Here is a 27,143-nt window from a genome sequence, read left to right on the forward strand (position 1 = left end):
AATACCTTCTAGTCATGAGTGATAGAATTACCACTTTCCCATAAAGGGTTAGCCCACATTACGGCCTTACCTGTTAGCTGTTTCATAAGGTAACCAATCTTAGACCTGTCTGTTGGGAAAGAACCAGGAGAAGCGTCAAAATGGTATTCGAGATGGTTAAAGAACCCTCTACATTCTTTAGGATCTCCTCCAAAATGAGGAGGACGAGAAAGGGTTATGGAGGTGGGCTTATAAATGATAGGTACTGGTGGCAGAGCAACTGGCTGTACCTGAGGTGACTCAAGATGAGCCATCCTTGGAGCAAGGTCTGGAATGCTTGGGCAAATTGATCTAACCTGTGATCCAGATCCTCCACTCTGCACTCACAGGCTATCATATGCTTACATAGTTCTGAAGGAACCATGACCCTGTTGTAATGTCACGACTGCTAGTATGGTCTAGCACTCAGAATTATGTAATATCTACATAGACAGAATAGCAAAAAGACAGAACGTAAACTGGTCCTTAGAATGGCCGGATTAATACGTTGACAGACAGAGAATGGTAAAGGGAAAGTCAAGGTCAAGGAAGCCAGAAATACATGAGAACTGTATGGAAAGCCAAGTCAAGGGAAACAGAAATCAGAATAGTCAAGGATGGCCAAGGTCAAAATACCGGGAAGATCAAATACAAGACAAGAAAACTCACTCTCGGGAGCTAGGAACTGAAGCCATGACAGGGCAATGTGCTAGGGAATTTCAGGGATTTAAATATCCCTCCTTGTGCTGTGATTGATCAGAGCTTGACCTCTGACACCAGAACGTGCATGTGCGGAGACGTTGTGATGTCACACGCACGTTCACGTGACCCGGGGGGGGGGGCCTATAAATGGCTGCAACCGCATGATCGGTGCCATTTTGCTTTGCGGCAGAGGGGACGGAGACCCCAGTGCAACGGCTCCTGGCTTGTCGGCGAGCAGGTAAGCTTAGCCTGTCAGCACGGTTGCATCGATCGGGTGCGACCACCTGCAGCCGCGAGCCAGAGGCCATGACAATCATTCTGTGTAAAATCATCACAAAGTACTAAAGTTTGCAAAGGTGTTTTTTTATACGGGTCTAATTGTCTTCATCGACTGTAATGTAGTAACTTTTTTGTTAAAGTGTCAGATTCCCATTATTCATCATTTTTATTATATTTATAATATTTTAGAACCATATAACACTACTTTGTTTTGTTTTTCTAGTGAAATATTTAAGGCATTAGTGAAACATGTACCTTGCAAAGTTTTATATAAAAATATTAAATTGTCCATTTAAGCTAAAGGAATAAGCTGAAATTTACATAAGTGGTTTAAGGAGTAATTCTGCATGGGAACATTGTATACAAGACATGACACCTCATGCACATTTATACAAATTGACAATTATTATTTTATAATTCACAGCATAGTATACAAATGTAGTTCATGAAATTGAAATGTTCCCACCAGAGAAATGCACAGTATTATTACAAGATTCTTTGTTGAGCTATGCTTTATATAAAAAAAAAAAAAAAAAATACTATCATTTATAGAAATGATAGGAATATTAAACAGGATTGCTTCCAGCAAAATTAATAACGATTCCATTTTTTTCCGTAAATAATTTTATATGGAAGGCAATTTCAAATGTAATGGACAAGATGTATTTTTGTCAATATATTCATCTGAGCAATCTTTTCTCATCAAACAAAAAGTTAGAACTTTTTCATCAAATTACTTCAGAACTGTAATTTAAGGTAGGTTAGATGTTTCTATTTTGCAGATGTAGTTTTGAAATTTCCTTATTTTCAGATTTAAAGACTTGAGAATACAGGACAAGGCAATCATTTATCTATGCTTGGAAACCTAGAAAATTCTGTTATGCTTCAGCAAACACACATGATTATGCTATTGGGGGACACACCTTTTCTGTAGACAAACGCAGAGCAGTGATTGGGACACACATTCTCCAGACGCACACAGTGCAGAGATTGGGGAATTTCAGATTATTGAAGTTGTCTGGGTGCATTGTCCCTGTCAGTTGAGAAACTGCAATAATTACTATGCAGGATGGCCACTAGAGTCGCATCTGTGCTGTTAGGTGACTTTTGGTCTTCTAACTGACACTGGACATCCTTACGCTATGCATGAGGACAGTCAGCATAATCTAAAACCCCACAGGAAAGCATTGATTCAGTGGGTTGTGCTAATAAGAGTATGGCTTTAGGTCCCCAACAGTGGCCAACATTGCGGAAGTAGGAAGGGAGGCGGAGCATGACCCACTGTTGAGAAACATCAGCGCTGGATTCATGTAAGTGAGTTAAGGTTTTTTTTTTTTTTTTTTTTACTTTTCTGTGCTGTGGTGGGAGGGGCGCGTGCAAGTGGGCACTATAGGGAACTATAATGCTAGGAATAGAATTTTGTATTCCTAGCCTATAGTTTTCCTTTAAGTAAGTTTCCTTAGAGCCTAGTTTAACCACCTATTCCTCACTTTGGCTGCTGGGGCTCAGATCCTGTATGAACATAATATATTTTCTTTGTTTATTATGATCTTTATTAAATCAGTTAAAAACAAACATTGTTTACATATATCACATGTACTAAATATATTATTTTACATAGGCCAACATATTAGTTAGTAAACTTATGCACTCTTGCATGTTCAGCACACAGAAACACAGTAAGTGCTACTAATGTATTATGCCTAAGTTTAAAAGGAGGCTTCCCAAAATATATTATGATGTTTTATGTTATATTAAATTAAATTACATTATATTAGTAGACTTACCTGAGAGTTTAGCCTTGATGCGGTATGTGAGATTACACTTAACCCCTTAAGGACTGGACTGTTTTTGCGATGTTGTACATTTGCAACCAGGCATCTTTTTACACTTTTGTGGTGTTTGTGTTTAGCTGTAATTTTCCGCTCTCTCATTTACTGTTCCCATACAAATTATATATTGTTTTTTTCAGGACAAAAGGGGCTTTCTTTACATACCATTATTTATATAATCTCATGTAATTTAATTAAAAAAAATGAAAAAATATGATGAAAAATTTAAAAAAATACATGTTTTTTTACTTTTATGTGAAAAATCTTTTACTCATCTACAAAAGCGAATGAAAAAAACTGCTAAATAGATTCAAAATTTTGTCCTGAGTTTAAAAATACCCAGTGTTTACATGCTTTTTGCTATTTTTTTGCATGTTATAGGGCTATAAGTACAAGTAGGATATTGCGGTTTCAAAACATACATTTTTAAAATGTATCAATAGTGACATTGTAACACTATTATCTGTCATAAATCGCTGAATAACACCCCACATGTACATATTTTTTTTAAAGTAGACAACCCAGGGTATTCAATATGGGGTATGTCCAGACTTTTTTAGTAGCCACTTAGTCGCAAACACTGGCCAAAGTTAGCGTTCATATTTGTTTGTGTGTGAAAAAAGTAAAAAACTAAATTCAACGCTAATTTTGGCCAGTGTTTGTGACTAAGTGGCTACTAAAAAAGACTGGACATACCCCATTTGCAATACTTTGGGTTGTCTACTTTTGCAAATGGTATGCCATCATGGGGGTAATTCTCATTCCTGGGCTACCATACGCTCTCAAAGGCAACGTAACCAACCTGGCCATTTTCAATGTAAAAATATTTGATTTTGTGATTTATAAACTCATGTGCTCCTGTGGTTTAATGTACATTGGCAAGATGGAGACAGCCCTCTGTGAGCGCATCATGGGGCACTGTTCCAGTATCAGACTGACTTATAGAGATTCAGCTTCAGATAAGCCTGTTGCAAAGCATTTCCTGGAACATAATCATCCATTGTCATCTTTAAAGTTTGTGGGCATTGATCACATTCCAGCACCAAGGAGAGGTGGAGACCATGGTAGAATGTTATTAAACAAAGAAGCCTTTTGGATACATGAACATGACACTATATCCCCAAAGTGACTTAATGAAACATTAGCTTACCAGTCCTTCTTATAATTTGACAATATGAGTATTTGTATTTATGCTTGCATTTTTGTAGATTTTTTTCTTAGATTTTGTATAATCATATTTGTTTTTGAAATATATTTATTGAATATATTTCTGCTATAGGTGTATAGTAACATACATGTCTAAGCTATGAGTCTTCACAATATAATATGTCGACAAATTTAAGTAGTCTGTAATAGGCATTGAATGGAGAATGTTCCACATAAATGGGGCTATGTCCCTAATTTCAGCCAGCTTAGCATAAATAAGATTAAACTCCTGAAGGCTTGGATATATTTGATTTTAATAGTGTATATTTTGGAATATCATAATGTTTTTATTTAGGAGAACGCACAGTCTATATTCTCTTCAATGCACTTAGCACTTTATCTTTGATAGCACTTTTTTAACACTAAGCACTTTATTAACTACACTGTGTACAGAATTATTAGGCAAATGAGTATTTTGACCACATCATCCTTTTTTATGCATGTTGTCTTACTCCAAGCTGTATAGGCTCGAAAGCCTACTACCAATTAAGCATATTAGGTGATGTGCATCTCTGTAATGAGAAGGGGTGTGGTCTAATGACATCAACACCCTATATCAGGTGTGCATAATTATTAGGCAACTTCCTTTCCTTTGGCAAAATGGGTCAAAAGAAGGACTTGACAGGCTCAGAAAAGTCAAAAATAGTGAGATATCTTGCAGAGGGATGCAGCACTCTTAAAATTGCAAAGCTTCTGAAGCGTGATCATCGAACAATCAAGCGTTTCATTCAAAATAGTCAACAGGGTCGCAAGAAGCGTGTGGAGAAACCAAGGCGCAAAATAACTGCCCATGAACTGAGAAAAGTCAAGCGTGCAGCTGCCAAGATGCCACTTGCCACCAGTTTGGCTATATTTCAGAGCTGCAACATCACTGGAGTGCCCGAAAGCACAAGGTGTGCAATACTCAGAGACATGGCCAAGGTAAGAAAGGCTGAAAGACGACCACCACTGAACAAGACACACAAGCTGAAACGTCAAGACTGGGCCAAGAAATATCTCAAGACTGATTTTTCTAAGGTTTTATGGACTGATGAAATGAGAGTGAGTCTTGATGGGCCAGATGGATGGATTGGTAAAGGGCAGAGAGCTCCAGTCCGACTCAAACGCCAGCAAGGTGGAGGAGGAGTACTGGTTTGGGCTGGTATCATCAAAGATGAGCTTGTGGGGCCTTTTCGGGTTGAGGATGGAGTCAAGCTCAACTCCCAGTTTCTGGAAGACACCTTCTTCAAGCAGTGGTACAGGAAGAAGTCTGCATCCTTCAAGAAAAACATGATTTTCATGCAGGACAATGCTCCATCACACGCGTCCAAGTACTCCACAGCGTGGCTGGCAAGAAAGGGTATAAAAGAAGAAAATCTAATGACATGGCCTCCTTGTTCACCTGATCTGAACCCCATTGAGAAACTGTGGTCCATCATCAAATGTGAGATTTACAAGGAGGGAAAACAGTACACCTCTCTGAACAGTGTCTGGGAGGCTGTGGTTGCTGCTGCACGCAATGTTGATGGTGAACAGATCAAAACACTGACAGAATCCAACGATGGCAGGCTTTTGAGTGTCCTTGCAAAGAAAGGTGGCTATATTGGTCACTGATTTGTTTTTGTTTTGTTTTTGAATGTCAGAAATGTATATTTGTGAATGTTGAGATGTTATATTGGTTTCACTGGTAAAAATAAATAATTGAAATGGGTATATATTTGTTTTTTGTTAAGTTGCCTAATAATTATGCACAGTTATAGTCACCTGCACACACAGATATCCCCCTAAAATAGCTATAACTAAAAACAAACTAAAAACTACTTCCAAAAATATTCAGCTTTGATATTAATGAGTTTTTTGGGTTCATTGAGAACATGGTTGTTGTTCAATAATAAAATTAATCCTCAAAAATACAACTTGCCTAATAATTCTGCACTCCCTGTATAAGCATTTTTTTTTTAATTAGCACTTTAACCCCTTAACCCCTTAAGGACACATGACGTGTGTGACATGTCATGATTCCCTTTTATTCCAGAAGTTTTGTCCTTATGGGGTTAATGGTATATCACCAGAGTTATAGGTACAGTCATATTACATAAAATATAATTACACATGATAGCTTTTTTAGCTACCCTACCAAGCACCTTAGCACCTTAAGCAAGTTCCTTCTGATTAAGTATTAATCTTTAACATGTTTTCAATTAGCTTTTTTGCTTTATGGCATCAATACCATAACCATTCATCACTGTAACACCATTTATGACAGTCTCTGTTTACTGGTACACACTTTATAATGTATAGGTCTCAGTGTGAAGACACTTTTCCCTCTTATAACTTGCATAGCACTTTATTATCATTATTATTTAGGTAACTATAGTTACCAGTTACTGCTTGCTTAAGCCCATGTATTGGGGCTGAAATGTTGCTGATTTTTTAATAATCTAAATTAAAAGTAAAATTTTACTATAACCCTTATAAAGTTCTTTGAGTGCAGTCATTTCCAGTTTTTCTATATTTTGTGCCTGACCAGCACCGGGCATTCTAACCATACTCCAGGAGCGCAAGCACCATGATTTTATATATATATTCACAACTAATTATTTGATATCATACAAATGGAAATGGTTACCATGGGATCTAATTATGTCATAATAATGTGACCTTTGTCTTTTTTTTTCCTACAAGCATTATGGGAAATGTAGTTCCTTTTCAGAGGTTAATTTATGGCGATCTTATAAATAATTATTATTTTAAGTGGTTTATGAAGAAATAAAGTATGTTAATGTGTACCTAATGGTATTAGTAGTTATCTACGCATAAAACAATTTGGTTTTTAAATGCTTTGGTTTCACAACTAATTATCTGATACAATACACATGGAAATGGTAACCATGTGACCTAATGATGTCATAATAATGTGTTATTATTAAAACGTGTTAATTTTTAAAAAAGCCCTATAAAAGGGCCACATGCAGGACTAATGTTTTTGATCACTTGAGAAAGCCCAAGGGTGAAACCGGTTGTGACTATTCAGAAGTACTTCTTATTTTTGCTTTTATTTCATTTTGTAAGGTATATTACAATAAATATTGTTTTTACCCTCAAAATTGTATTTTTAATTTTTTTATCCTGCATTTATTGTATCATCTTAAAGGAGCCTCGCCAGGAACCATCACAACATGTGCTCTTAAAATTAGAAAAAAACCAAATTCTAGTTTTATCCCTGAGTGAGGATTATACTACTCAGAGCCTTATCTAAGAGCTGATTGGAGGCCCAATCCTTGTAAGTGTATTCATTTTTGTCACATTATTGACATATTGAACATACTGGGATGCACTATTGGTTTTTCTTCTCTTCTTATATTTTACATGAGGTGGCAATAACATAACTCCTTACCTCAATCAAAACCTTATTTATTAGAACACCAAGAATGACTTTTGACATTTAAGGGAACACTATAGGGTCAGGAACACAAACATGTGTTCCTGATCCTATAGTAGTAAAACCACCACTTAGGTGGCGTGTCCTCTTAACCCTTTTAGAAGGGGTTAAAACGTACCTTATTTCCAGCGTTGTGCGGGTCCGCCAGCTCTGGCCCTGCCCTGTACTGCATTTTTGGTGACATCATCAGAATTTATGATTTTTATCTAATCCAATGCTTTACCATTTGGAAAGCATTGGTTAACTGAAATTGGCAAGGAGGCGGGATGAGGGTGGGGCCAAATACCTGTTTGGCCCATCAGCACCTCCTCATAGAGATGCATTCAATCAATGCAACTCTATGAAGAAAATTCAGCGTCTCCATTATTAGGGATAAGAACACATGGGAAGGATTTGGGAATTTTTATACACAACAAACTAGAGAACAATGCACAATGTCAATCAGCAGTGGCGAAGGCACGTAAGGTATTGTCATGCATAAAAAAGGGCATTCATTCTCTGGATGCTAATATAATTTTGCCTCTTTATAACTGTGAGGATATTTATGGGGTGATAAATATTCAAAATAATATTTTTATAAAAATTATCAAAAATTAATTTAATAACTTTTATCAATATAAAAAAAATATGTTTAAGAACTTGCATCTAACACAATTAATTTCCTCCCCAACTTGCATTAATATTAAAAGCCAGAACCATACCTTGCTAGATTGGATTCTCTCCAGTTGTCCTGACAGAATCCAGGAGGTGGGTGTTCTCCCTAACAGTTTCAGTGACCACTGTCTAGTGTATTGCATACGCAGAATAAAGCCACTAAATACCCTCCCAATATTATAATCACCAGGTCTTTCAAAAAATGTAATCTTGAATCCTTTCTAAATGATCTCAAGAACATACCATGGCACAGATTAGGTCTAATACCAGATTTAGACTCTGCAACTGCATTTTTTCAGTCCAAACTCTTGCATTTTTGTAATTTGCATGCCCCTCTGTGTAAAGTGTGACTAAAAGGGACACACCTGCCCTGGGTTACAGCTGACCTCATTCAAATGTACCAGTTTAGAGATTCACTGTAGTCAAAGTTCAAGCGTACTGGCTACATGAACGATCACAGTACTTACAGACAATGGTGAAATGCATGCACAAAACAAACAAAAATGGCAAAGGCCTAATATTTCAGTGAAAATTTGAACAACAACCTATCAAACCCAAGTAACATCTGAAAATTCATAAGGGCATATGAACCCCCACATAAGGGCATATAAACCCCCACAATCCACTCCCAACCCTCCACTGTCAAAAACAATGCAACACCTCCTAGATGTAGCAAATACTTTTAATAATTATTTTGTTGGATGTGCTACCACCCTGGTTGCTAAGATAACAAATTACACTCATGTTCAGACCACAAATAAAGATTAGGCCCTGCCAAATCTTCAAAATTTTCATACAGAGAAATTCTGTTAGACCTGTGCCTGTTAGTGTCATTAAATCACATCTTAATAATTTCAAAATGAAAAACTAGTGTGGACCAGATCAAATCCCAGTAATGTTGCTGAAGCTCAGTGCACCAGCAATTGCTAAACCTGTCACCACCAATCAATGAATCCCTGGTGTCAGGATACATACCCAAACTATGCAAGACTGCGAAAGGTGTACCTATCCATTAGAGTGGTGACAATACTTTGGTATCTAACTATCGCCCGATATAATTGCTCCCAGTATTGTCAAAAATCTTGGAATAATGCGTCCACACGCAACTATGTGAATATTATCAACGATCAAATTATCTGACCCCTTATCAATCACGCTTTTGTCCAAATCACTCAACTTCGACTACCCTCCTAAAAGTCATCAGACATCCAAATTGGCTTGAAACAAGGAGACTTAAGTGGAGCTATTTTCCATGATTTTCCAAGGCCTTTGACAAAGTAGACCATGACATTATTTTGCAAAAACTTAAAAACACAGTCATTGGTGATCGTCCCCTAACCTGATTTCGATCAGATGTTTCAGACGGATTGCAATATGTGGCCATTTCTGATAGTGCTTCCCTTCCTCTTCCAGTCACGTGTGGTGTTCCCCAAGGCTCCATACTCGGCCCCCTGCTATTCACAAAATTCTGCAAATCCTCAACTGTACACATGTATGCAGACGACACTGTAATCTATGCCTAGGGCAGCACAAAACCAATTCACAGAGGTAGAAAAGTGGATAGCGGATAACAAACTCATCCTAAACACTGATAAAACAGTTGCAATGATCTTTGGAACTGTACCTAAATTCCGTAAACTACAAAATCAACAACTGTGTATCAGAACAAATTCAAATAGAACACTGACAGCAGTCTGCTCTTTTAAATATTTAGGTATGTTGCTAGAACCCAGGCTATCTTTTGACCTTCACATTGAAAAAAATCTCTTCAAAACTAGGTGCCCTGTACATAAACAAATTCTGCATAAGCCCTACAGTAAGGAAACACATAATGCAACAAATGCTAATGCCGGTCATTGATTATGGGGATATAGTGTATGCACCCATACCACAAACCCACCTTAATAAACCTAATACGTTATATAATTCATTCTGCCACTTTGTACTAGCATGTAATTACTTTACCCACCACTGTAACATGCTAAAAGAGCTAAACTGGCTATCGCTGGAATCCCAACGCACTCTTCATCTTTCCAGCCTGTTGCATAAGAGCATTTCTGGGAAGCAACCCTCCCTATCTGAGTAGAATGCTCTCCCCATCTGTTCCCACCTCCTATAACCTCCAATCCAGTACTTGCACAATATTTAGCATACTGCAATACAAAAATAAAGTGGCTCAAAGATCTAAGACTTTTTCTATGTACACAACAGGCCTATTTATCTCAAATATTGTTCGCAAATCTGTCTAAATCTGTGTTAGTGAGCACTTCTCCTTTGCCAAGATAATCCATCCACCTCACAAGTCTGGCATATCAAGATGCTGATTAGACAGCATGATTATTTTACAGATGTGCCTTCTGTTGGCCACAATAAAAGGCCACTCTAAAATGTGCAGTTTAACTGTATTGGGTGGGTTCGGAGGGGTCCAAAAAACAGTGAGTATCTGGTGTGACCACCATTTGCCTCACGCAGTGCAACACATCTCCTACACATAGAGTTGATCAGGTTGTTGATTGTGGCCTGTGGTATGTTGGTCCACTCCTCTTCAATGGCTGTGAGAAGTTGCTGGATATTGGCATGACCTGGAACACGCTGTTGTACACGCCAATCCAGAGCATCCCAAACATGCTCAATGGGTGACATGTCCAGTAAGTATGCTGGCCATGAAAGAACTGGGATGTTTTCAGCTTCCAGGAATTTTGTACAGATCCTTGCAACATGAGGCTGTGCATTATCATGCTGCAATATGAGGTGATGGCCGTGGAATGGACCTCAGGATCTCGTCACGGTATCTCTGTGCATTATAAATGCCATTAATAAAATGCACCTGTATTCATTGTCCAAAATATATGCCTGCCCATACCATAACCCCACCGCCACCATGGGCCACTCAATCCACAACATTGAAATCAGCAAACCACTCACTCACATGATTCCATACACGCTGTCTGCCATCTGCTCTGTACAGTGAAAACCGGTATTTATCCAAAGTGCCAGATGCCATCGAATGTGAGCATTTGCTCACTCAAGTCGGTTACGACGACAAACTGCAGTCAGGTCGAGTCCCCGATGAGAACGATGAGCATGCAGATGAGCTTCCCTGAGATGGTTTCTGATAGTTTGTGCAGAAATTCTTTGGTTATGCAAACCGATTGTTACAGCAGCTGTTTGGGTGGCTGATCTCAGACCATTTTGGAGGTGAAGATGCTGGATGTGAAGGTCCTGGGCTCATGTGGTTACACATGGTCTGCCGTTGTGAGGCCAGTTGGATGTACTGCCAAATTCTCTGAAACACCTTTGGAGATGGCTTATGGTAGAGAAATGAAAATTCAATTCACGGGCAACAGCTCTGGTGGACATTCCTGCAGTCAGCATGCCAATTGCACGCTCCCTCAAAACTTGCAACATCTGTGGCATTGTGCTATGTGATAAAACTGCACATTTTAGAGTGGCCTATTATTGTGGCCAGCCAAAGGTGCACCTGTGCAATAATCATGCTGTCCAATCAGCATTTTGAAATGCCACACCTGTGAGCTGGATGGTGTTACAAGAGCTCTGCAGACTGTTACAATATTGCTCCTTTTGTTTCCACAAGGAGCCCTGTTTCGATATTTTAACTTAGTAGCCTAATCCCCGAACAGCCATCCCTACTCATTCGTATATACGAACGACGGACCAACGGGCCCCTGGCGTGTGCCACCACTTAACCCTTGTCACCTTTCAAACACCCGAACAACCGACCACCCTATGAGCGGAGCGTGCCTCTAAACCACCAAGGAAGCTGCGTCTGCAGTTAACCACAGCCTAATTGACGGTCCCAGGGCATCCACGTTCGTGTACAATTTCCCTAACTAAAAACTACCGAAGGACTCATGATCGTGTGGCCTCAATTAGAACGTTGGTTTTGCGGTTAACTGCATGTTAAGTACCCCCCTTCCAGGCAGTCTCCGTTCGTTTCCCAAACAGCTGGGACAACAATCATAAGAGCGGGGGTTTGTGGAAATATTTGCTCGCCACTCACTCTGAGTTTAGGTCGAGAGACCGCTGTCTATTAACCGACCTTAAAACATGGCTGCCATCCCGGGTTTGGGACAAAAGTAACAAACATATCTGTATGGCAGAAACCGTCTATTCTATTTGGGAGATCTGAGCGCAATTCGTATACCTGGTGCGTGCAGATCTGAGCTACCAAACGAATAGTTGAATGGGATATATTTCTATAAAAATGTTAAAGTTATGCATTTTTATGTTGTTTTACATGTCAGAATAAAACGTGGTATTTTGGGTGTTTGGAGATAATTAGATTGTATAACCGTTGGACTCATTATCTCCAAGCTGGGCGGTCACTATTTTAAATGATACATTATAATACCATTGGTCAAAACATTGTATTGTCCATGTATCCCATCAGGTCCAGAGGGGGTTGTCCCTGGACCTGGGGACTTGCATAAATTGCCATGCCTGCATGCCATTAAAGCTAGTTTATTCTTGACTCTCCAATTGCAGCCTCGACCCGTTTTGTGGGGAAAAGGGTATCCTAGCTGTACCATAGCTAGTGGGATTACTTCACATTTTCAGGATTTCCGTGGTATGTTCACCAGAGCGGCTCTTCTCTCTCTCTCTATACCTGGGAACCAGACTATCCAAGCAGTCCAGCTTCCAGCTAGGAAACCACAACAAAAGCTATTCGGGAAATAGCTGTGTAAATCTACAGAGAAAACATAAAACAAAAACAAAACATAGTGTAATATTGTAACAAATATGTTATACTGTGCGCAGCAATCAGTTGCACTCACTAGATAGAAGTAGGTATAAGCGCTCTTAGGGTGCCTCCCCAGGTATAATGGGGGGTCAAGCAATCCTTTTGTTCACCTTCAGATTCTCATTCCATCAAAAGACATCCACAGGTCAGGATTTAAGAAATTTGAAGAAAATGTATTTAAAATAAAAATAAATTTGAATATATAAGCAGTCAACAATTCAGCATAGGATATAAATGCAGAAAAAAGGTCCTACGCTTTTTGTTTGTTATGAACTTCCTCAGGGACTGCAATAAAATAATCACTATGTATAAATACAGAGTACAAAATGAACATATCCTAAGAATAACCCCCCTCCCCTGTGTCCTTAAATAGGGCTAATCCCTTGAGTCCATTGGTGGATGTAGTGGGTGTGGATCCTTTTTCTTCTTTGATTGGAGCAGAGAATCACCTCTATCAGCTGTTTCTCACTCTTCTAATCCCAAAAAAAGGCGCCCTTCTTCAGCGAAAACCGGAAGTAGTCATCATTGCCGAAACCGGAAGTGACGTCACGGGCGTTCAAATATGCGTTCCAACCGCATCATCTCCATAGCAACCAGACATGATGGTCTCAATCATAGTGTGTAAAATAAAAGGAAACTAATTATAGCTCCAAGTTCTGCTAAAGAAAGGAATGTTAACCAGGAGTCTTTGAGATTGCTTTCAAAACATACTGAATGATCGCAGCACATGTTAAATTGCATTGATCACTATTTTATCATAAAAAATTATAAATATATTAAATCAGAAATAAATAAATAAAAATAAAAATGAAAATAAAATAAAGTAATCTTATATAGATACACCATTTTTTTTAATGTTGTTTTATACAAAGATAAAGTGCATATGAAGAATTATTGCTATTACATAAATCTGTAACTAAGTCTATACAGACCCTTAAAGTAACTAATAACCATATTAAGATAAAAAATAAAATGTACAATTTTTTTTTTTATTAAACAATATAGGTGCATAAACCTTCCCAATAGGGGTTAGTCCTCAACTGTAGAAAGTGTCCCACAATGGGGACAAGCACACATACCTAATCTATCCAAGCAAAATCAATATCAAATATTACTAGGACCATATTAGTCCAAAAAACAGGATAGATCAATGTCAATATTTAAACCCCTTGGTGTGAGGGTTCGTAGTTTATGAATCCAGAAAGTCTCCCTCTGGGCTAGTCTCTGGACTCTATTTCCCCCACGCCAAAAAGGGGATACCTTTTCAATTCCCAGACACTTAAAATCTTTAAATGTAAAGAAAGGGCATTGTATGCAGTGGGCAGGGACTGAGTGTGTCAGTAATCCCTTTTTATATTGCTGAGATGTTCTAACAAACGGACCTTTAAAATCCTCTTGGTTCGTCCCACATACTGTATGCCACACGGACATTGTAATAAGTATACCACAAAGTCCGTGTGGCAATTAATTTAATCTTTTAGTTGAAAATTCTCCCCCGTAACTGAACCTGAAAAAGAATGTGTATATGTAATTGATGCCGTAGCACAACCTTTGCAGGAACCGCAGCCCTGAGAAGAACCTAATTGGGTGGAAGTTCTTTTGTTATCAACTCTTGGTGGTTTAATGGCATAGCTAGGTGCCAGCATATTCTTATTTTTTTATATATAACTGCAGGATTATCTGATAAATGTGCTCCCAAAATGGGGTCCTGTAACAAAATAGGCCAAAGGCCCTGAAGGCTTCTCTTAATTTTGTTATGATCAGTATTAAAGTGAGTGATAAATGCTGAACGGAAACCTTTCCCAGTATCTGAGGGCCATCATTTATTCTCCAATAGAGTTTTCCTTTCCATATCACCAATTCTCCAGATATCTCTCTCTCTCTCTAACTCCTTGTTATTATATCCTCTATCAACCAGTTTCTTTTTTACATGTAGTGATTGGGAATAGAACTCTTGTATATTTGAACAGTTCCGTCTTAGACGAGTAAATTGGCTTCTAGCAATTCCCTTAAGCCAGGGCTGATGGTGACCACTCTTACGGTGAACAAACCCATTACCATCTGTGGGCTTAAAGAAACATTTACTCCTAATGTATCCTGAATCATGGGACAAGGTAAGATCAAGAAAATTGATCTCATCCTTGTTCCATACAGGAGAAAAAAAACAAATGGTACTCATTGGTATTCAGAAAATTAACATAATCCTGAAATAAAGTAAAAGACCCCTTCCAAATAATAATAACATCATCAATGTAATGCCGCCATAGGACCAAGTTCACCCTCCAGTCATGCCCTACCACACAAATAACTCCTCCCACCTCCTCATGTTGGCATAGCTGGGGGCGAACTTGGTTCCCATGGCGCTCCCCGTGGTTTGCAAAAAATAATCACCATTAAAGAAAAAATAATTGTGATGTAAAATAAATTTAACAAAGGAAAAAACAAAGTCCCTCAAATCAGCTAGTAATTTCGTATCTTGTTCCATGAAATAATTAATCGCCTCTAGACCCAATCTATGGCTAATCACCGTGTACAGAGAGGTCACATCAAGTGTGGCCCAACTGTACTCTGGATCCCATTCGATACTCTCCATCTTCTGGAGAAAAGACTTGGTATCCTTTACAAATGATGGTGACTCTTGGGCATATTTTTGTAAACGGGAATCCACATAAGCAGATAGGTTGGCGGTCAGCGAATTAATACCGCTGATAATAGATCGTCCCGGGGGGTTGGGAAGGCGCTTATGTGTCTTGGGGAGAAAGTAAAATATTGGAATAATTGGATTTTTTTGAAAGAGAAAATCATAATTGTTTTGTGAAATAGTCCCTCTTTGTTTAGCTTCATCCAAAATAATTTGGAGCTCTGTATTAAATTGTTTAGTGGGATCACCCCTCAGTTTACTATATGTGTCTTCATCCCCCAAGATATGAGCTGCCTCCTGAATATAATATGTAGTGGTCATTAGTACTATCCCCCCCCCCTTTGTCCGCTTCCCTAATTAGCATATCATTTTGTTTTATCAGTTGTTTGAGTGTCCTTTCCTCCTCTTTACTAAGGTTTTGATTATAATTCTTCCTCTTTTTATTGATATTTTTAGTCATATTACGAAATTGTTGATCTACCATATGTTCAAAAGTTTCTATAAAGGGACCTTTACTATATGTTGGAAAAAAATGGGACTTAGGGCTGTTCTGATTCTCTTCTGTGGAGAATCTTGACATAGAGCTGAGAACCGATTGGGATGTTCCCATGTCTCCGCTCTGGGGCGGAAATAGTTGGTAATGGTCTTTTCCTTGGGACCGCTGGATTTCCCTTGAAAATTTACAGTGGAATCATTATATTGGGGTACATGATCATTTGAACTATTTTTGCTCCTCACTATTTGTGTATAGGGCCTAGTTGTTTCCCCTCTCACAGGTGATAAACCCCTATGTCCTCTTGGTGACGGGCCCCTCTGTCTAGTTGGTGATCTACGGGTATTCCCTCCATACATTCTACTGGGTTCCCGTAGATATGGGGACCTAGGGGGGTTTTCCCTGTTAGAGATTCCATATGGTTTATTTGTGGAGTTTGATCGATTTCTCCGTGGATCTCTAGAATGTGAATTAATCCTAGTTCTCCACCCTAAATCCCTTACTAAAGCCCCCCTTCCAGATAGCCTTCCAGCTAGCCTGGAGGTAACCGTAACAGATGGATTATCTCGGCAAAGGAGAAGTGCTCACTAACACAGATTTAGGCAGATTTGTGAACGAAAAATGAGAGAAATCTCAATGTATCCATACTGGTAAAAATATTTTATAAATAAATAAATATATTGGCACTGTTTCCCCCTGATTGATTTAAAGAAAAGAGTTACCCACTATTTTAAATCTTAACCCCTTAAGGACACGACATGTGTGACAGGTAATGATGCCCTTTTATTCCAGAAGTTTGGTTCTTAAGGGGTTAAAGACCCTAGAGTATGTTTATTAGAGGATTTGTATTTCAAACATTAATCACAATTGGTTATAAAAATATAATTTATTATGACAAATAATGAATAATAATCATAATAATATGTAACTTGTGTGACAATAACCAATGAATATTTAGGTATAACATAAGTATACAATATGGCAGCAGTTATGACACAATTAAATATAGCTCAATAGCAACATATCCAGCACATGTGTTAAATTAACCTTTAAAGGAGTTACATGTAAAATTTTATAGCATGACAGGATGCTTCATATTTGCTTAAGTCTCTCTTTACTAGAACTCCACAGCAGCACATTAACAGAGAGATAAACACCAAAGACAAAAACATAATGCATCTATATAAGGCTCCTCCTAAACCACCATTTCCTCTTTCTTTGCTGCTCCGCAGAACAGTACAGGTCAGAGTACCACTGCCTCCTGGTTTTTTCCTGGGTGGCTGTGTATTTATTATATATATGTTTCCCTTTTTGCTTTGCATCATGTTTGATTAATTCTTTTCTCTATTTTACTGTGTTTGTATTGGTAACATAGCATAGGCTTTTGCTTTCTTCTATGTTAACAGACTTTTCTAAATGTATTCTATCCTTTGCGTTTTTAGGTGGTAATTTGTATTTTACTTTGACTATTTTCCTTTCCTTTTTGTGCTTTCCGTTTTTATGTGTGCCTGTCACATTTACGGTCGCCGTGAAGCGGTCTTCCGACCGCCTCCCGTGCCGACCGTCGGGACCGCGGAGAACGACTCCAGCGGTCCCTTGAGCGCCGTGTACTGATTCCCGCCCGCCGGCTTCGTCCGCCGAGCGGGAATCCCCATCCTGCTCCCCGGTTTCCCCCTCCACGCCGCGCCCACTCTCCGGCTATGTCCGGGCAGCGTGGGGAGGCTACTGGGCACTTCTCTATTGCCGCGGGTGGCGGCTTCCATGAGCCCTCTCCTCCGTGGCCACGTGGCCGGGTCCGGGGGTGCGCGGCTTCCTAGGTGCTTGCCGCGTGTGCGCCCTTCACTTAAGGGCGCAGGACATTGTGGTTTTTCGGCCATAAGTTCTCCTCATAGATATCTATGCTCCGGTTAGCCATTTATCTTTGTATATATATTATTATTTTCATAATTTATGTTTTGATGCAAGAAATGTCTGGAAATAAAAGCTCCATTCTATCCATTTCAGATGTTTCTTGGTGCCACACTTCTGTAGCACCATAGGTGTTTGTTTAGCCTCTCATCCTGATTCACCTAAGATTTTTATAGTGGGGTATATGCCTTTCCTTGGCTCTGTAGTTTGGTGAGCTTCTGGTATTTATGAGATTTAGTCATGGCCCTATGTCTCAGTTATGTGCAATGTGGTCAAGACAGAACACGCTGTACATTATATGCTATAGCGGAATACCTTCTTGTTTCCTCCTTTAACAGTGTCGGCCATGTCCTATTTCTGGGCCTGAGACACGTGCTAGGCTATGCTTTGCTTCATTCCTTTTTTTTTTTTTTTTTTTTTTCTTTTATATACTGTACGTCTGTTCTCTGGCAGACCTCCTTATGTATTTGGGGTTTCCATTTCTGTTTTTAGGTCCCATACTTTCTATCTTCCCCCTAGGTGCATATATGGTGATTTGAGGTTTTTAATTGGAGCGTGTTTCCCCCCGTCTCACTGCAGGTAGCAGTGCATTGCAGGTTGCGTTGTACACTACGGATTGCAGTATTTCTCTCTGAGCAGGGGCTCAGTACCCTTACTGCTTATGCTATTCATACTGCCTGGACTATTTAAGGATTGAGCTGGCCATCCGGTGGATATCATGGCAGAGTGCCTGACCGGAATGCTGAAGCGGGGAGTTCAAAACCAGCCAGGTCTCTTAAAAAAATAAACTCAATTACAGTTTCTGCATTACATCTGCATGGGACCCTGCTTGGTGACGCTTTCCCTCTCACGGTCCTGGACCTGACTGGGGGACCCTGGTACAGCTTCCCTACATACCTCCGTACCGAGACTCGTCTGCCTGTCACCTCTACAGGTTAACACTTTGCCTCCATATGCCACTGGGCCGGTGCTACCTATGCCCATATATTGGCCGGCTTCGTCCGTGCCCCTATGATTGGCCTGCTCTGTCAGTGCCCCTTGATTGGCCAGCTTTGTCTGTGCCCCATGATTTGGCCTGTGCTGTCAGTGCCATATTACGCATGCTACTGGGCCGGCGGCTCCGTTACCGGGATCCCTGTTTGTGGAGCCGACATGCGTTTACTACTTGCCTCTGCCAACTGTAGGGGTGCTGCCCCTACTGCCTGCTGGTGTTACCCATTCTCTATCTCCTTAGGTAACGCGTATCAACATCACAGACGTTATGGAGGCCTCTGCACAGGAGCAGAGTTTGCAGGCATCAATGGATGCGGCGGGGTCCGCCTCTGTGGAGACAGCCCTGGCTAGGGCCCTCCGGACAGGGGGCAAGTGGGGCCCCCGCCTGGCAGACGACTCGGCTGAGTCAGACTCTCATGGGAGAGAGCAGGCAAGTGCGCAAATGCGCTATTGGAAGGGCGAAGTCCCTAAAACCACGCTCCCGGAGGGCAAGGCTCCGGCGAAGCGTCATGGTTCGAGGTTCTTAACCTCGCCGGCCTCGCGCCGCCGTCTATCAGGCGCTGGGGTGGAGGCCTCCTTGCTCCCCCCCCTATCATAGGCCGTATTGGATGAGTGGCGGACAGACCAACTCCCTTCAATGGTAGCTGATGATGGGGACTAAGACCGTGGGTTCGGCCCAGGTTGGCGCTTGGAGGATGAAGACGCGGCGGGAACAGGGGCCCCCACGGTGGTGCCGGGTGACGACACCCTTCTAGATGCTATAGGTGAACCTCGGTCTGACCCTCGCTCTGTCTGGCACCCCAGGTCCTCATTATGGTCGCGACCCGACCACTTAGCACAATCCGTGCGCTACTGGTTCCGTAGATCCCTGGAAAGGGAGGCCCGCGAGTAACTTCGGGCTGAATGCCCCTGGCCGTCCTGACGGACGAGGTGGCGGGGGTCCCGGATTTTGTACCCCTGGTGGCCTCGTACTTGAATCGTACGGCTTGGGACCCCGCGTACGGGGTCGAGCGTCACCCCCGCCCGGCACTAGATGAACAGCTGGTTAGGCTGGGCCCTTTTGTGCAGGTTGTTGGCCCTGACGGACGTGGCTTACACGGATGGTACGAGCCTGGACCCGGCCGTCAGGCGGGATTGGACGCTACGCTCCATTTGCCTTCTAGGTAATGCTGATCTGCACCGAACGCAGGTAAACGGCTCTGTTTCGTATGGACGCTAGGCTATCGGAGCCAGGGTTCAAATAATTGGGCCCCCTGGCCATAGGACCTACTGTTTGGGGAACCTTTCGTTAAGGAGCTACAGAAACGCATCGATTTATTTGCTTCCCTGGATGAAGCACAGTCCTCTATAAAGAAGGTGTTTCGCTCACGGTTATCCCGGCTGGTCTTCGGACCCACAGATCCCGTGGCCCATCCCTTTTTTCCACCATACCAGCCCAGACCTCACTACACTCAAAGGGCGGGTAGAGGTCGTGGAGACCGTGCCTGAGGACGAGCGAGATTTCCTGTGGATATGTACAACTCCTGCCACCTTTTCTATTCCCCTCTACTACGTACAGACAGATCGTTTCACTGCAGGGACAGGTGGCAGGTAGTGTCTTCAAATGCATGGGTCCATCAGTCGTATGGGATTATGTCATGGATTTCCACTCCCCACTGACGCAGGTTGGACCTCCAAGTGTCTCCGTCATCGCGAGGGTTCAACGTCCCTTGATGGATTCGGAGGTTCGGACTCTGCTCGCCAATTCACATTCCTCCCGTTAGGTCTCAGCTCAGCTTTTGGTGCTTCACCAAGCCGCTGACGCTGGTGGTCGCCCGATTCTGGCCAGGGGCGTCCGTTCCCTGTTATTTTCTGGATGGTTTTGCTAGTCCTCTGCGAAGATCCCTCCGGGCTCAGATTTCGAATGTGTTCGGCGACCTCCTTATTGGAGCTCCTGGGATTCATAGTTCATCTGGAGAAATCAGCTTTGGAACCTTTCCCAGACAGTGGAGTTCTTGGGGGTCGGGGTCAATGCGGTGGAATGCGTTCCACGTCTGCCTTTGGCACTGAGGACAACCGCCCAGGAAGTGAGTAGGAGGATATTACGGAAAGTCTGGATTCCCCTTCAAGGGTTTGCCCACGTGGTGGGCCTCCTCTCAGCCTCGATACAGGCTATATACCCAGGCCCACTACACTTCAGGACCACGCTACGGCTAAAGGCCCCTGTTCTATGCATGTGTCCTTCTTCAGACCGGATGATTTTATGCTCCCGGACGGGATGGCCGGACTGCGCGGGTGTTTTCTCCGCATGGCCGCATAGAACGGCGAGGCAATATTCGGACCAACTTCGGATTTCGTACTGGAATCGACTATACGCCTTTGGGTTGGGGTGCCACGTGAGTGACCGGGCCCGTGGTCGGACAAGGAATCGGAATTCCACATCAATTGCCTGGATTGATTGCGAGTTCATTGACAGTTCGGAGACTGGCAAGTCACTTGTCGGACTGTTGCACCCTCCTTTGGAGGGACGAGGCCTCAGCGGTACAATATACTGACCGCTTGGGAGGCGCTCGATCTCGCACACTAGAGGTGACGAAGGAGATTTTCAACTTTCTGCTTCCAGCGCAACATCGCATTACAGTCGAAGTATCTACTGTGTGAATCGAACCTGACGGCGGATTCGTTTCTCCTGGCTTTGGAAGGATGCCAGCGACTGGGAACTCTTTCGACCCATCTTCATCGTACTCGTGCGTCGCTAGGGTTTGTTCATGGTGGGTCTATTCGCCGCCGGACGGACCATCGGATTCGGACGTGCTTTGGTTGGCTCCGGATCCTGCGTGTGCGGTGGTGGTCGCGTTTCGACAGGTGCGTTTGTTTTCTCAGGAAGCATAGGTGTTTCCTCCATTCGCCTTTATCTCCCGGGCGTTACTTCTAGTCTGTGGTCGACGTGTGCCCTTAGTGTTGTTGGCTCCGCTATGGCGAGATCGGTCGGGTTCACGGAGTTTCTCTGTTTTTCCTGGTTCTTGTGATTAGTCATTTATCTAGACGGCGTGTGTCCCGTTTGGAGGTGTTTTCCCTTCGGTCAGGACCCGCTGGTCTGCAGATTCCTACGTGGGATGACGCTGGCACGTCCTTCAACACCTAAATACTTTTCCCTCTGGGAGGTAAGTATGGTTTTTAGCGTTTTCTTCGAGATCCGGCCGGAGTTCCTTGTTTTTTCCCTTCGCCAGCTTTCTACTGGTTTTGCCCTCGTTGTGTCCTGTTTCGTTCAGACGTCTTTCTGATGTCCGATTCTTCACCCCTATCCAATCTCGATGGATGACATGGTTATTGCAACTGGCGGGGGGAATGCGACTCTTAGAGTGCATTCGGTTAGCGCCGCTACTGCCTCCGAGTTTTTCCTTGATGGGTGTTTCGCTTCGGGGCGTTTTTTGTGTGTGGCGGTCCGGTCCCGTGAGGAGTTTTCTTGCGCCAGTTTGTTTTGGACCGTCGGACTATATTTCTTTTGCTTTGCTGTCGGAGCGTTAAAACAGCAAATATGAAGCCTCCTGTCATGCTATAAAATTGTAGATTATACTAGCTTTAGTGTAACTATAATCTTAATTTTATTAATGACAGGAGGCGAATATTTCCCACCCAGTTTGGTTTCTCCCCCCCTTGTTTTGGATGGATTGCATTGATTGTTTTTCTGTCGATTTGTCTGATTATCTGGGCTAGGTTTGGTAGTCTGGGGTGATGTTGTGGGAAGTACATGTTATATTGTATTGACGGTCATTAGTGATGAATTTCATGTCTTTATTCTGTCAGTACTGGATCGTGGGATTTATGTTTTATCAGTACATTTCGTTCACTAATCAGTGTTTTCGATTCTGTTTATTTCGTTTCAGTTTTATGGTTCGACTTCGGTTCATAGGATCGGCTGTTTGGCAGGATGAAGTTCAAGTTCATCCATTATCCGAAGTTTTTCCTGATGGCATTCATTGTTATGTTGAAATATTTTCTTTAGTTAGTTTTTGTTATTATTGTGTACGTTACTTTGTCGCAGCGTGAAAGAGGAAATGGTGGTTTAGGAGGAGCCTTATATAGATGCATTATGTTTTTGTCTTTGGTGTTTATCTCTCTGTTAATGTGCTGCTGTGGAGTTCTAGTAAAGAGAGACTTAAGCAAATATTCGCCTCCTGTCATTAATAAAATTAAGATTATAGTTACACTAAAGCTAGTATAATCTACAATTACAAATAATTCCTCTAGAATTTAATTAATAGTTATATCCACATAGATGCAATTTTTTTAACAAGATTTACTACAGAAGTCTCTCAGATTTGGAATTCCTCAACACATAACACAGAGCACACAGCACAGCTTCCAGTTGTAAACACTTTCACTATCAGTTTAAATCACACTGAGTTAACTCACTTAGTGCTGACTACAATTCTAACAGGGAAAACACTTTTAATATTGCAATTAACAGATACAATGTTTCTCACACAAGAAGTCAGTCTAACTATTTTCCTTTTCCATCCAGTAAACCAATAGAATACGTCTAATCAAATTTCACCATTATAGATGATTATTTCCTGATTAAAGATTAACTATCCCTAAATTCAGATAAGTCAAAATTTCTGGATAATAACCAATACTTTGCAAATTACAAGTAAATATATTGTTTATTACTTCCACCTGCAGGAATGGAATGTGGAGCTATATATTTCCTCAGCTAATCATGATTTCAAAGGTTTGAAATCTAACCAGCATTATCCAGGTATATTTCAAACTTAGTAAAAAATTTAAATTAAACCAGCATATTTACCAGCTTTCTTGGTAGAAATTGTAGATTATACTAGCTTTAGTGTAACTATAATCTTAATTTTATTAATGACAGGAGGCGAATATTTGCTTAAGTCTCTCTTTACTAGAACTCCACAGCAGCACATTAACATAGAGAGATAAACACCAAAGACAAAAACATAAGGTATCTATATAAGGCTCCTCCTAAGCCACCATTTCCTCTTTCACGCTGCGACAACGTAACGTACACAACAATGACAATAACTAAATAAAGAAAAATTCACAACATAACGATGAATGTCATCTGGAAAAACTTTGGATAATGGATGAACTTGATCTTTATCCCGCCAAACGGCCGATCCTATGAACTGAAGTCGAACCAGTAAACTGAAACGAAATAAACAGAATCGAAAACACTGATTAGTGAACGAAATGTACTGATAAAACATAAATCCCACGATCCAGTACTGATAGAATAAAGACACGAAATCCATACTAATGACCGTCAATACAGTATAACATGCACTTCCCACAACATCACCCCAGACTAACCAACCGAGCCCAGATAATCAGACAAATCAACAGAAACACAATCAATGCAATCCATCCAAAACAAGGGGGGGAAGAAATCAAATTGGGTGGGAAATATTCGCCTCCTGTCATTAATAAAATTAAGATTATAGTTACACTAAAGCTAGTATAATCTACAATTTTATAGCATGACAGGAGGCTTCATATTTGCTGTTTTAACGCTCCGACAGCAAAGCAAAAGAAGCATGTTCCGACGGTCTAAAGTAAAATAGGCGAAAAAACTCTACACGGGACCCGTCCGCCGAACGCAAAATGTCCTGAAGGGAAGCGCTCGCCAAAAAAGCTCCGGAAGCTGCGGCGCCCCTAACCAAAAACGCTCCGAAGGTCGCATCCACGCCCGCCAGAGCCAAAAGACATCTTATCCATTGCGCCAGTGCCTTCGCTACACGAAGCTTAGGCGAGTCCTAGAAGTAAGGGCATGATACAACCGTCGATTCCGACTTGGTACGTCTAAGCACCTTGACGGAGATCCCCTCTGGAGAAAAACGAGAAAGCGCCGACATCGAAGGCCCGGACATCCGAAACACGTCTGAACGAGACCAGACACAACAAGAGAGCAAATTTCGCTGAAAGCTGGCGAAGAGAAAGGTCCTGGTTATCAGGCCAATTCCGAAAGAACGCCAAAACCAAACGCACGTCCCAGAGGGAAGAATACTTGGGCGCCGGAGGGCGCACCAGTCTCATTCCACGCAGGAGTCTGCAGACTAGCGGATCCTGGCCGATGGGGAAAAACTCGAAGCGGGACATGTGCCGTCGAGATAGCTGATCTAACCACGATAACCGAGCGATATGACCGACCCAGGTCAAAGAGATGAGACAAGAAATTCAGCACGCTAGATACAGGACCCGTAAAGGGATCAGTATCTCGTTCCAAGCACCAGCGACACCAGGAGCTCCATGTTGAGAGATAACACCTCCTCATCCCAGAGGCCCAGGAATCCCAGAGAAGGCCACTAGCCGACTGCGATAACGCCTCGACATTCCAGGCACCCCTGAAAGAGTCCAGGGTCATCCAGAATATCGCCTTGCTGTTCCAGGCGGATATATGCAGGAGGCACCAGCTCAATCCGGCCTGCACGTCCGAGGCCAGGGAGATCATCTGGTCCTAAGAGGGTCTCTTGCGTAGAGAGTGCGCCTTCAGCCGCTGCATGGCCCTGTAATGTAGTGGGCCCGGGTATAACGCCTGTATCGAGGCCAAGAGGAGACCCACCACGCGAGCCAACCTCCAGAGGGGAGTCCGGTGTTGTCGAAAACACGTCTGATCTCCTTCCAAATGGCCGTTATCTTCGCCACAGGCAGGCAGAGAATGCAGTCTTGCGCAACGACTACGAAACCCAAGAATTCCCCCGTCTGCGCAGGCTCCAAGGCCGATTTCTTCAGAATGACCACGAACCCCAGGCATTCCAACGAGGAAAACGCAGAGCGCGTCCGAAATCTGAGCCCGGCGGGGTCCTCGCAAAGATAAGCAAGTCGTCCAGATAGATGATGCAGCGTACGGCCTCTGATCTGAATTGGGTGACCACCGGTTTCAGGAGCTTGGTGAAGCACCAAGGGGCCGAGCTGAGGCCGAAGGAGAGGCATGGGAATTGGTACGGAGAGTCTTTCCATACGAATCAGAGGGGACTGCGACAGGCCCCGTCCACCGGGACGGAGAGGTAAGCGTCTTCTAGGTCCAGTCTCGTGACCCAGTCTACTGGCCAGAGAAGGCATCTAAGAAGGTGAATGCCCTCCATCTCGAAGTGGTTGTATACCACGAAGGCGTTCATTTCTCCTAAATTGATCACTGGACGGAATTCTACAGACTTCTCCCTTACCAGGAGAAAATCGAGCTGACGAAACCCCCAAATCCGGGGCCTGTAGGACCGCGCCTTTGGCTAGCGGAGCTCGAACTTCCACCTCCAACAAGGGCTGTTGGCCTCTTGTGATGACGGGGATCCTCAGGCATCCAACCTGTGTAGGGGAAGAGTGGAAGTCTGTGACCTAACTCCGCACTGTCCCAAGGACCCATACGTCTGAAGGTAACCGTGGGCGGAAGACCTTCGCGATCGAAGACTTCGCTTTGTCCCGGGAGGTAAACAGAATAACCTGTTTCTGCAGTTCCTCAACGAAAGGCTCCCTGAACAGCAGACCTTTAGCCAGGGGACCCACATCTTCGGCTCCCAAATCCGACAGCTTGTTGTCCATATGGAAGAGTGCCGTCTTCCTGGGTTTCGTGCAAAGGGCCACAGTGGCACTGCCCAGCAGGCAAATGGAACGAAGTGCCCAGTCCCTCATGGTGGCTGGGTCCAGAGCCCTACCTTCTATGAAGGCCTCGTCTGTTAGGGCCAACATCCGGGGTAACCGCCACCCTGTCCGGCAGTACCGGTCTGGGGCATTCCGCCCGCAGCTTCTTGCAGGCCTCACTTCCAAGGGGTCTACGGACCCAGTAGCGCACGAATTGTCCGAGGACCTGGGGCGTCGGATAGATTGAGGCTCTAACAAGAGGTTCTCCAGTAGTGCCCAAAAGGGTATCGTCCCCCAACATTGTCGTGGGGGCCCTAGTCGGTGGCGCGTCTTCCTCTTCCCAGCGTCCACCGGGACCCTCGCCAAGGTCCTCAACCCAAACATTTTCTCCATCTGAGGGAGGCTGGTCTGCCCGCCACACATCCAGCGCGGCCAAGGTGGGGGGGGGTAAGGAGGCCTCCTCCCCTGCGCCCGATAGGCAGTGGCGCCTGGCCGGCGAGGTTGTCAACCTCAAACCACGTCACTTCGCCGGAGTCTTGCCCGTCCGGGAGCGTGGTTCAGGGTCTTCACCCTTTCAATAGCGCGTTCGCGCACTTGCCTGCTCTCGCACCTGAGAGTCTGACTCATCCGAGTCTTCTGCCAAATGAGGGGTT

This window comes from Pelobates fuscus, chromosome 4, assembly GCF_036172605.1.
Source record: "Pelobates fuscus isolate aPelFus1 chromosome 4, aPelFus1.pri, whole genome shotgun sequence".
NCBI classification, from domain to species: domain Eukaryota; kingdom Metazoa; phylum Chordata; class Amphibia; order Anura; family Pelobatidae; genus Pelobates; species Pelobates fuscus.